Genomic DNA, 11,462 nt, shown 5'->3' on the forward strand with positions numbered 1-11,462 from the left:
CAGTGTTCCCATGTTCTTTTCAAACAACTGCCTCCTGGTCCATGTACAGATTTCTCATGAGCACAATTAAGTGCTCTGGAATACTCATACTTTACAATGTTGTCCATAGCTTGTCATGATCCACACAATCAAAAACCTTTGTGTAGTCAATAAAGCACCTTTCTGATATTCTCTGCTTTCAGCCAAGATCCATCAAACACCAGCAATGATATCCCTCATTCCACATCCTCTTCTGAATCTGGCTTGAACCTCTGGAAGTTCTCCATCAATGTATGCTTGTAGCCATTTCTGTATTAGCTTGAGTAAAGCTTTACTCGGATGGGATATCAAATATATTTTCCAATGATTTCCGCATTCCATTGGGTCGCCTCTCTTTGGAATGGGCACAAAAATGGATCTCTTCCAGTCAGTCAGTCAGATAGTTGTCTTCCAAATTTCTTGGCATAGATGTGTGAGTGCCTCCAGTACCGCCTTACTTTCTTGAAAGATTTCAATTTGTATTCCATCAATTCCTGGTGCCTTGTTCTTCGCCAATTCCTTCAATGCACCTTGGATTTCTTCCTTCAGTATCTTTGGCTCTTGATCATATGCTACTTCTTGAAATGGCTGAACATCAACCATTTCCTTTTAGTACAGTGACTCTGTATATTCCCTCCATCTTCTTTTGATATGAGTTATGGTGTTGAAAAGAATATTAAAGGTATCATGGACTGCCAGTAAAACAAACAAATCTGTAAAAGGAATCCAGAAAGTTCCTTAGAAGTCAAGATGGCCAGACTTCATCTCTCATACATTGGACATATTATCAAAAGGAACGAGCCTCTGGAGATGGTCATCATGCTTGATAAAGTGGAGGGACAGTGAAAATAAGGGACACACCCAACAGTTTGGATTAGCACAGTGTCAGCAACAATGGGCTCAAGCATAGCAGATATTGTGAGGATGATTCAGGACTGGGTAATGTTTCCTTCTGTTGTAAATAGGGTCACTATGGATTGGAACTGACTCAATGACAGCTAACAACACTAGCATATTGGAAATCCCTGAGTGACATGATTGGTCATTCAAACTCACCAGTTATGTCTCAGAAACTCTGTACAGGGTTGATGTGAGTCAGAACAAACTTGAAGACACTTAACAACAGCTAACCAAAAAGTTGTTGATTCAAAGCCACCCACAGGTGCCTGAGAAGATAGACCTGGTTATCTTCTCCTGAAAATCACAGCTTTGAAAACCCTATGGATCACTGTACACGCACTGGCTCATAGTGAATTGGAATAACTTTACAGCTACTGTTTGTTTTATTAATATTATGATTTAGAATATTTTAATGATGAGAAAACCAAGTGAGTAAGGAAATATAATAGTCCTCCTGCCATTTTCAAAAGGTCAGTCTCTTGAGAAGTGACTCAATTTGCTCAGAATGAAACATCAGCAACTTTGTTGTTGCTGTTGTTGTGAAATGCCATCGAGTCGGTTCCAATCCATAGCGACCCTGTATAGGATTTCCAAAGAGCAGCTGGTGAGCTCAAACCAGCGAGCTTGTTGTTTAAACCAACATCCGCAGTCCAGCGCATTAGCCCACAGAGCTGTAACTTCTATTAAGTCATCCAAATCTCATTAATGACTATATATTTATTTATAGCTTAAAAAAGGCATGTTAAATAAGATTTAGATGTTGAGTATTAATGAGATTTGAGTGACTTATTGCTAATAACACACAGACTTTCCATTTGGGTTTATTTCAGTTGCTTGGGGACTTATAGGTGGAACTTCAAGAGTAGCATGTTCATTACATAATGTTTGGTCTGTGGAGTAACTGAGAACATGTGTAACTAATTGACCACTTAAACAGTTCCTTTTTGTCTTCCTTCTTTCCTCTCTCTTTCTTCCTCTTCTTTCCTTCCTCCTCTCATTTTTTCCTTCTCCTCTGTCTCTCTCTTCAAATGTTTTAACATAAAACTGGAAAAGGATATTGACATTTTATCCTGAAGTATCTGTGTAATCATAGAAAGCACGTCCCATCATTACTAATCTTTAAAGTCAAGATATATGACTATTTCTGTCTACTGCCTTTATAATAAAAGTAAGAACTAAACTTCTTCAAGACAAAAAATGTCATGAAATCCTTTGTTCAGTATTCATGTTAATAAGATTAAGTATTACATTAATAAGGAAGGAAGAATGCTGCTGTGTGAAGAACCAGGTGTCCCTTCATCCAACCACACACCAATTCAATAATCATTTTTCACTCTTTTCCCCCTCCCCCCAGAAGCCAAAAAGTCAATATCGTCTTCCTCTAAGCCTCAAAGAGGTAATCAAGTTATACAGTAAATTTTTATTCTAATAAATGTTTTTTCTTCTTTGTCATTTTGGTGAGTCAACAACAATTTATGGCCACCATATGTACAACAAAATAAAATGGTGGCCAGTCTTGCACCCTCCTCATGATTCTTAATGTATCTGAGTCCATTGTTGCACATATTTTACCTTTCAACCTAGAGGACTCATCTTCCTCCAGCGTTGTCTCAGAAACTTTTCTGTTGTGATCCATAGGTTTTCACTGGCTAATTTTCAGAAGCAGATTACCAGGGCTTTTTCCTAGTCTGTCTTAGTCTGGAAATGCCGCTGAAATCTGTTGAGCCTGTTTACCCTGTTGGTGTTTGCGATACCAGTGGCAGAGCTTCTGGCATCATAGCAACATGCAGGCCACCACATTATGACAAACTGGCAGCTGGGGTGTAGTTTTATTCTCTGGTTCACACACATTTGTTGACTAGAAAGTTGTATTTTATACAAATCCAAGAGGTCAGGAAGGCATTTAGGAAAATGAGTCAGTTCCTATAAATTTAACACCTAAACATGTCAACCAAATTAGTCTAAAAAGCTCAGTTCTCTGAAACAGACTAGATAAGTCAGGTACAAACTGAGATGAAATGATGAGTTTTTTCCTCTCTCTGATTACAGAGTCATGTGTTTTACTGATATAATGAAGTAATCAGATAGAATTTTGTCCTTTTGGTATGGGGGATAAACAAGGGTCCAACTTGTATAATTAAAAGTATATATTGTGCTTTATACAAAGGAGAATTATTAAAACACATTCATTAAAAATAAAACAGGAAACAGATGTAATTAATAAGTATTTAATCTTTTTATAAAATGTTTTCCAGAGGGCTCCATTATATAGCAAACTCCTAAGTCATAAGTTTTAAATGATTTGATTTTCCAAAATGAATATTTTTGTGTACATTTGAACATCATAATATATCTATTAAATAAAGTAAAGTTAGTTTTAAATTATCACAATTCACCTTTCTCTAATCACTCTGACTTCCAAAATTCTTGTTGTTTTACTGGAGATTTCAAATATTTCCTAAAAGCTGGAAACATTCTGACTTCAATGTCAGTTCAGTCCACATGCATTCAGTTTCTGGCCTCTTTAGTATGCATCCTGGGGCTTCCCAAATGTCAAATGGCAGTACTTTGTTGAAAATATTCAAGACAGTGTTAGATTACCTTCCAGACACTCAAAACTTTTTGTTTTGTTTTGTTTAGATAAATATGCATATGGGTCAGAACCAACTCAACAGCACCTAGTAACAACAACATGCATCTTTCTGTGGTAATTCAGTGGTAGAATTCTCAGCTTTCATGCAGGAGGCCAGGGGTTGGTTCCTGGTCATTGTACCTTATGTGTACACACTACCTTCTGTCAGTAGAGATTTAAGTTTTGCTAAATAGATTCCAGTGGAGCTTCCAAACTACAACGGTCTAAGGGCAATCTACTTCCAAAATATCAGTCTTGAAAAAGTCCATGGATCACAATGGTCCAATCCCATTGTGCATAGGGTCCCTCTGACTCCTGGACTAACTGAAGGCAGCTAACAATACACTCCTCTTTCGGATTGTCTTAGGCGGGGTTCTCTAGAGAAGCAAAAACAGTGAAACATATTTTATGTCTATTTAGTGAGAGAGAGACTATACACAAAGAAAAGTTTATATCAAGGAAATGGCTCACAGTTGTAGAGGTGGGAGACTCCCAAATCCAAGTCAGATGACAAAAGATTGGCCAGCAATTCCAGCAGGTCCAGTAGGAAGACAGGTAGGCAGACAGGAGTCCCAAATCTGGGTCAGATGAACAAAGATCATCAGGCCAGTCTTGCAGGCAGGAAGCCAGGCAAACTGTAGAGCAGGCCAATGGCTCAAGTCAGAAAAACCAGAGGTTGGAGGATAACTCAGATGCAAGATCCAGATCCAGCATATAAGTAAGCAAGCTTTGACTTAGTATCCATAATATTGGAAACAGACCACACCCCTGAGGAAACATGATTTCAACTGATTCGCTGCTCATAGCCAATCATCATAGAGGTAACTACACCTGCTCATCATATTAGAGTTAACTATTAGACTCACCACATCTCAACTAGCAAGCAAATGGGAATCTTAACTATCACACATATTCTCAAAAAAAAAAAAAAAATCCTGATTAAAAATACTCATAACCATTCCATAACCACTTAAGAGAACCTCACACAAATAACTTCACAGGTTGTGATGGTTAAGGTTTTGTGTCAATTTGACTGAGCCAGGATTCTCAGTGGGTCGGCATTTAAGATGTAGCAATCTGATTTTGTTGTTGTTGTGAAATGCCGTCGAGTCGGTTCCAACCCATAGCAACCCTGTGTAGGGTTTCCAAAGAGCAGCTGGTGAGCTTGAACTGCCAACCTTGCAGTTCAAACAGCTTTGCAGTCTGGCTCATTAACCCACAGCGCCACATCAGTAATCTGGTAGCAGGGTGGTTATGAGTTGGGCTGCTAATTTTAAAACTCAGCAGTTCAAAACAACCAGTGATTCTGCAGGAGAAAGATGAGGCTTTCCGCTCCATAAAGATTTACAGTCTTGGAGACCCTATACAGGGTCGCTATGAGTTAGAACCGACTCCACAGCACATAACCACCACCACCAATCACCCATGATGAGATCTACTGTGAGAAGTCAATCAATTGAAAGGAATTTTTCTCAGGGATGTGGCCTGTTTCCAATATATTGAACACTTGGGAAAAGCTGACTTGCTTGCTTTCTTCTAAATGTGGATTCTGCAGCTGGCTCCACATACAACCTACAGTTCTTTGGACTTGAATCAGTGGCCTATTCTATTGTTTCATGATCCTGGGAGTTGTCAGCAGCCAGCCATCTTACTGCACAACCTCCTGCCTGCCATCTGCCTGGCCAGTCTTGGTTCACCAGCACTGCAGCTAAACATGAATCAGAAGCCTCCAATCTTATATCTGACCATCAGATTTGAGACTTGCCAAATCAAATTATTTCCTTAATATAAGCCTCTTTTATATATACATAAAGTCCTGGTGTGGCACCATAGGATAAGCACTGGACTGCTAACCACAAGGTTGGCAGTTCAAACCCACTAACTGGTCTTTGGAAACTCTGAGTAGTCAGAACTAATTTGATGGTACTTAACAACAACAACAAATACATACGTGTATAAGCTTCACTGTTTTTTCTTGTCTAGAGAACCCAGACTAAGTTGCAGGTTGACAAAATGCCGTCTATTAGAGTGTCTGAAGGACATCATGCTCACTAAATTAGAGAGTCAAGGAAAAAGTGGAAGACCCTCAGTAAGATGGGTTGACCTGATGGCTGCAGCAATAGGCCCCAGTATAGCAATGAATGTGAGGATGACCCAGGATCAGGTAATGTTTCTTTCCATTGTACATAGAGTTACTATGAATCAGAACTAGCTCAATGGCACTTAACAGCAATGGCAGTTTTGTGCTAGTTCTTTAGTGATACAAAAAAAGCAGAGTTTTCGTCTTATTAGGGAGTGGTCATGACTGTAACATCTAATCACAACTAAGATGCTACATCACCCCAATAAGAAATAATAGCATGAAGAACAGTGACCTTCAGGAAGTTAACTTGTCCAACATCACACAGCTAAGGTCTGATCTCTCACTGAGCATGCTCTTCCACCTCCCCATCCTGAATGTTTAAGAAATCATTCTCTTACCCTTCTCATCCTACTTCCATACTCAAAGGCCTCTTTCTGAGGCTCAATTCACTCTTCTTTAAATTGGAGCAATAATACTCCCTACCTTGCAGGTTGATCATAAACTTGACTAAGATCAATAGAAACTGATTAGTATAATCCCTGGCACATGGCTTGCACTTATTTGATATTTATTCATGTTATTGGCTCACCTCATGCATAGGCTCAATCTAAGCTGAAAAGTTGACTTTAGCCGTGTGTGTGTGACCCAGATAAGTCAGAACTCGGCAAAGAATTATTCAATCATTTCAACATCATGGATATTGATAAAAATCTCTTGATGGTTGCAGAAACAGTAACCTACGCCCACTTAAGGTGCAAAGGTAAAAGAAGTTTGAGTCCAAATTGAAAAGATTGTTAAATTTTTTTTTTTTCATTTCTATTTCAGATCCCTACTTCCTATGGTAGAGGAATAGATGATGTGTGACTAGACTGAAAACCATTATTATTCAGATAATTATTATCTTTATTGTTCTGTTTAAATGTGATTTACTTGCTCTTATATTGACTAAGATACAGGAGTCTGGTGGAAGCATAGTTAGAGCACTTGTCTGTGAACCAAAAGGTTAGCAGGGCCACCTGTTGTTTTCTCAGGAGAAAGAGGAGGCAGTCTGTTTCTATAAAGATTTACAGCTTTGGAAACCCTATGAAGTAGTTATACTCTGTCTTACAACATTTCTATAAGTCAAAATTGACTCGAGAGCAGATGTGGTTTGGTTTATCGTTAAATTTTGGTGTTTTTGTTCTTTTGTTGAGTAAGGAATAGAATGAAGATTTGGAGTAGCTTCTTAGCTCTAAGTTGTGGTTGGTGATGATGGTGGTGGTTATGTGCTGTGGAGTCGGTTCCGACTCATAGCGACCCTGTACAGGGTTGCGTTTGTTAGGTGCCGTCAAATTGATTCCGACTCATAGCAACCCTATGTGCAACAGAGGGAAACACTGCCCGGTCCTGCGCCACCCTTGCAATTGTGATGTTTGAACCTATTACTGATGCAACCATGTCAATACATCCCTTTGGAGGGCTTCCTCTTTTTCACTGGTCCTCCACTTTACCAAGCATGACGTTCTTCTCCAGAATCGGTCCCTTCAAATAACATGTGTGAACTATGAGAAAAGAAATCTTGCCACCCTGATTTCTGAGGAGCATTCTGGCTGTACTTCAACCAATGGCAAGCAGACACAGGTATACTGAGTAATACAACGGCCTTCAGCCTTCACATCTGTTGGAAAGGGCAGCATCTTCCTCCCAGGTTGCAAGAGTTTTGCCCTCCTAAGTGGTCTAGGAAGAAGGGAGGAGTACCAGGGAGAGATTGATGAATGAATAGTCTACCTAACAAACTCCTACACATCATTCAAAACCGTGGATTCCCAGCTAAAGGGGCTTCTGAAAATGTTTGGCTCCTTTCAGTGGCTGCTGATAGGGGAAGCAACTCGGCTGAGGTCCTACTAGTTGCTGCCTTACCAATGCCATTTGGGTGAAGTTTCCACTTTCCAGCCCCAACTTTTGTCACAGTCTAGACACTAAGCAGTGGCCAGCCACTCTCTGGAAATTTGTTAATGGTGGAGGAGTCCCAGCTACAATTCAAAGGAAACCAAGAACTCCTGAGGTCACATGGAGTTGAAATGAAAAACATCCTTCAGCCTGTATAAAAGGGATCCTGTTCTTGGTCCCTGTCCCATCATGGACTCTTTAGATGGTAGGAGGGGCCTTTGAATGGACCACGTCCTCCTTGCTGCAATTCCAAGTGCTGTAATGGTGGAAGCACTGGGCACAGAAGGGAAACTGTCCATTTTGGGTGGTAGAAGTTCGGAGTCCCCAATAGGGCCTCAACCCTGTACCTGGGAAACCCAAGAATTCAGGATGTGGCATTGGGGCTGGAGGAGTCTTCACTGGGCCCAAAGCCATCACACGTGATCACACCAGTGCCCAGAAAAGGGAAGATCCTGAGTGTTCTGGGACTAGGGCTGACCACCAGCCCAGCATGTCTTAGGTTGGGGAGGTCCAAGAGCGCTGATAATCCCCAGCCCCACTTGTCTCGGCAGGTGTGTGGGGTCCAGACGTCACTGGAAGTCAAGTGAGCACTGGAGAATGAATTCTCAGGGAATAAATTATTTCTTGAAGACAAAAAAAAAATTATTTTTTTTTTTTAAAAGCAAGAGGCAGCTTTATTCTTTCAAGAAAATGTGCCCAGAGGTGGGGAGAGGAGCACCTAGCCGTGCCTCAGTCCCTGGCAGGAGTCTGAGCAGGGCCTAGAAGGAGCTAATGGGCGCCAGGTGTCAGGAGCCAGGACGGGCTCTTGTTCATTCAGCACCAGGACCTGCCCACAGCAGCACGTGCGGACGCTGCTTCAACTCCACCAGAGCAGAATGGGGAAGGGCTGGCGGCAGAAAGCTCCTTCCAGGTAGATGAGGACTCCTGGCCCTGCCTGAGTCGCCTGAGTGTTCTTCAATTCACAGTCCCTTTCCCCCTGTAAACATGAGAATGGACCTATGTCTCCCAAGCCCCTCAGGACAAGACGAGGGTCTGAAAAGTATGGCTGGACTTCAGGTGGCCCAGGAGCTGCCTAGCTTTCTCCTGCATGAGAGCTGGTCCCTGGTGCCCCCGCAGGCCACCATCTTCCAGGTGCTGGTCATAGGGGAAGGTGTCGGAGAGTGGCTCCGAGACTTCTGGGTCGCTCCACCCTTCTCGGGCTTGGCCTGCTGGAAGCCCGGATTGAGCGGGTTGTTGTCCTCTTTCATTCCCGACAAGGTGAGGCTGGAGGAGCTGGATGGGACGCCAGTCGGCAAGGACATGGTCTTGGGCAGTGTGGACATCATCAGCTTCATGTCCTTATCCACGACGTCAAAAGCCAGAGACTTCCAGACTTTCTTGATGGGGATTCCTCTTTTTCTTCTCCAGCCTCACGTCATCCTCACTGATGAGCTTGATGCCTGCCGGCCTCCAAGAGCAGCACCTCCTTCAGGTCCTCCTCCAGGTGTTTCAGTGGTCCATATTTCTCCAGGGCATTCTTGAACCGGGTCAGTGTGTGGGGAGTATTGTCCATGGAGCACTTCTGATCTGGGTTACAAATGCAGATTTGTGTGTGTGTGTGTGTGTGTGTGTGTGTGTGTTTTATTGAGATAGGTTGGGGAATGGCCATTCTTAATTTTCCTGGGATGTCTTTTTGAGTTTTTTCTTTTTCTTGGCGCATCTGCTTTTGCTGCTGACAGCGTCCTCAGGTCTGCTCCTCCTTGGGAGACAGCTTCTTGTTTTTCTTTGGGACATTCCTGGTGGTAGCTGCTTCTTCAAGATCAACACACTTTAGGGAGTGGTTTCTTCCTCTTGGGGAAACTTGTGCTGACAATGGTCTCTTCAAGATCACTACTAACCAAATCCTCCTTGGGAAAAGGTTTTTTTTCTTGGGTTTGGGGACAGCAGTAGGTGGGTCTTCCATTCCATTGTCCTGTGGAACCTCCTGGGGCCTCTGCTTTTTATTTTTGGGGTGGTTTTCACCTGCTTCCTCACACTCCTCAGGAGTGCTACTGCTGTTTTCTGAAGACAGGAGTGCAATTGCAGCCAGCCAATTCTCCTTTTTCAAGCATTTCTTCTCTTGTTTCTCCAGCTTCTTAGCAGTCTCCACAGCTGCTTCCTCTGCCTGGACCATTCCCTTCTTCATGGCACCCTGATTCTTTCGTGGGATCTCTCCTGCCTCATAGAAGGATAGCCACTCCTCGACTTGCTCTCAAAGCTTTTCCCCACATACTTTGGTTCATTGTAATGATTGAAATCTTCTCCATGTTCCATCTGTTAACAGTGCAGACCTCTATCCACTTTAAAGTTAAAAAGAAATCATACAGGAAGAAAGCAAAAGCTCATTAAAGACATGAAAGAAAGGAAAAAACAAAAAGATGTCAGAAGAGACTCTGAAACCTGCTCTTGAGCTTAGAGAAGCTAAAGATAATGGAAGTAAAAGAGATGAACAGAAAATTTCAAAGGGTAACTTGAAAAGATACAGTGAAATATTATAATGATATGAGCAAAGACCTGGAGTTAGGAAGCCAAAAGGGAAGCACATGTTTGGCATTTCTCAATCATCGAATGGGTATTATGGATAGAAAGGGCAAATGAGATACTGGCATCTGCCCAAAGCTAAAACTGTCACTATAGTTAATGCATTATCTCAGGGATCATAGGGCTGATATTAGCTTTGCAAAGAAATAAGCCCCAACACTCATCCCAAGTCCCTACACATAAATAAGCTCTGCTCTTTAAAAGAACTATCTTTGTGGGATCAATTTGACAATAGTAACTAGAAAGATTATATAGGAAAATTAAGGGACAGTGAGTTTATGTTAATGGAAAAGGAACAATTCAGAGAAGTTCTGAATTTTTACACAATGTCCTGAATTGTACAGGCAGAAATTGTTGAATTGTATGTTTTGTTATGTATATTCCCAACAATCAAAAAAAACAAATAAATTTTAAAAATTTCAAGATTGGTTTAGTGTGGTAAAACAAAACAAAACACTCCATAACCTCCACATAGCAGTCTGGGGATTACCTGGACAGGAATGAACACTTCTGGTAAATGCATAATTTTCATAAAATCCTAGAAATGTCAGGTGCCTCTCTCTAACTTCCATGTGTTTGTGTACATCTGTGAAATAACAAACTCAATCTTACTTACACAAACCTCATCTCAAAAGAAAAAAACAGAACCCCAAAGTGGATGAACCTTGAAAACATGCTGAATAAATAAGTCAGTCTCAAAAGGACACTGTATGATTTCACTTATATGAAATAAGCAATTTATATAGAAACCAAAGATTATTCATGGTTATGAAGAGTAGGAAGAAGAGAGGTAGTGTTTGTTTGGGAGCCGCTGAGTTTATGTTCATGACAGTGGAATACTTTGGAAAAGAATAACAAATATGGTTGCAAGCATGAAGATTGTAATCAGTGTCACTGGTTGCAAATGTAGAAATTGTATGGATGAGTGTTTTGATGTGTATATTTTCTATTTTCATTGTCTTCCTAAAGGAAAAAAAAAAAAAAGAGAGAAGCATTCAATCTCAAAAAACAAAACCAGAAGAAGAAAAGAAAAAAGAACCAACAGGAAGAAAATTTAAATACCCCAAAAATAAATAAATAAAAGTGTGTTTTCTTAAATTTATAAGAGACTAAACTAACTTTTTAATAATACCAAGAGAAACCCTTCAAAAACTAGAAATGACTAAATTCTAAAAAGAAATGCTTTTAAATCTTTCCTTTTGTAATACTAGCCTTTGATAAGAACTAGAAAAAAAATGCAATTAGATTAAAAGCTACACCGTCTGCTGCTTAGGTTGTTGTTGTTGTTGTTAAGTGCCGTCGAGTCGGTTCCGACCCATAGCAACCCTGTACAGGGTTTCC

General features: G+C 40.9%; 1 pseudogene; it reads right to left on the reverse strand.

Moving 5' to 3' along the window:
* Positions 1-9,212: 9,212 nt before the first annotated feature.
* On the reverse strand, positions 9,213-9,726 carry LOC102813784 (annotated as a pseudogene).
* Between the last annotated feature and the right edge of the window lie 1,736 nt (positions 9,727-11,462).

Source organism: Chrysochloris asiatica, unplaced genomic scaffold (genome assembly GCF_000296735.1).
Source record: "Chrysochloris asiatica unplaced genomic scaffold, ChrAsi1.0 scaffold00325, whole genome shotgun sequence".
Taxonomy (NCBI): Eukaryota; Metazoa; Chordata; class Mammalia; order Afrosoricida; family Chrysochloridae; genus Chrysochloris; species Chrysochloris asiatica.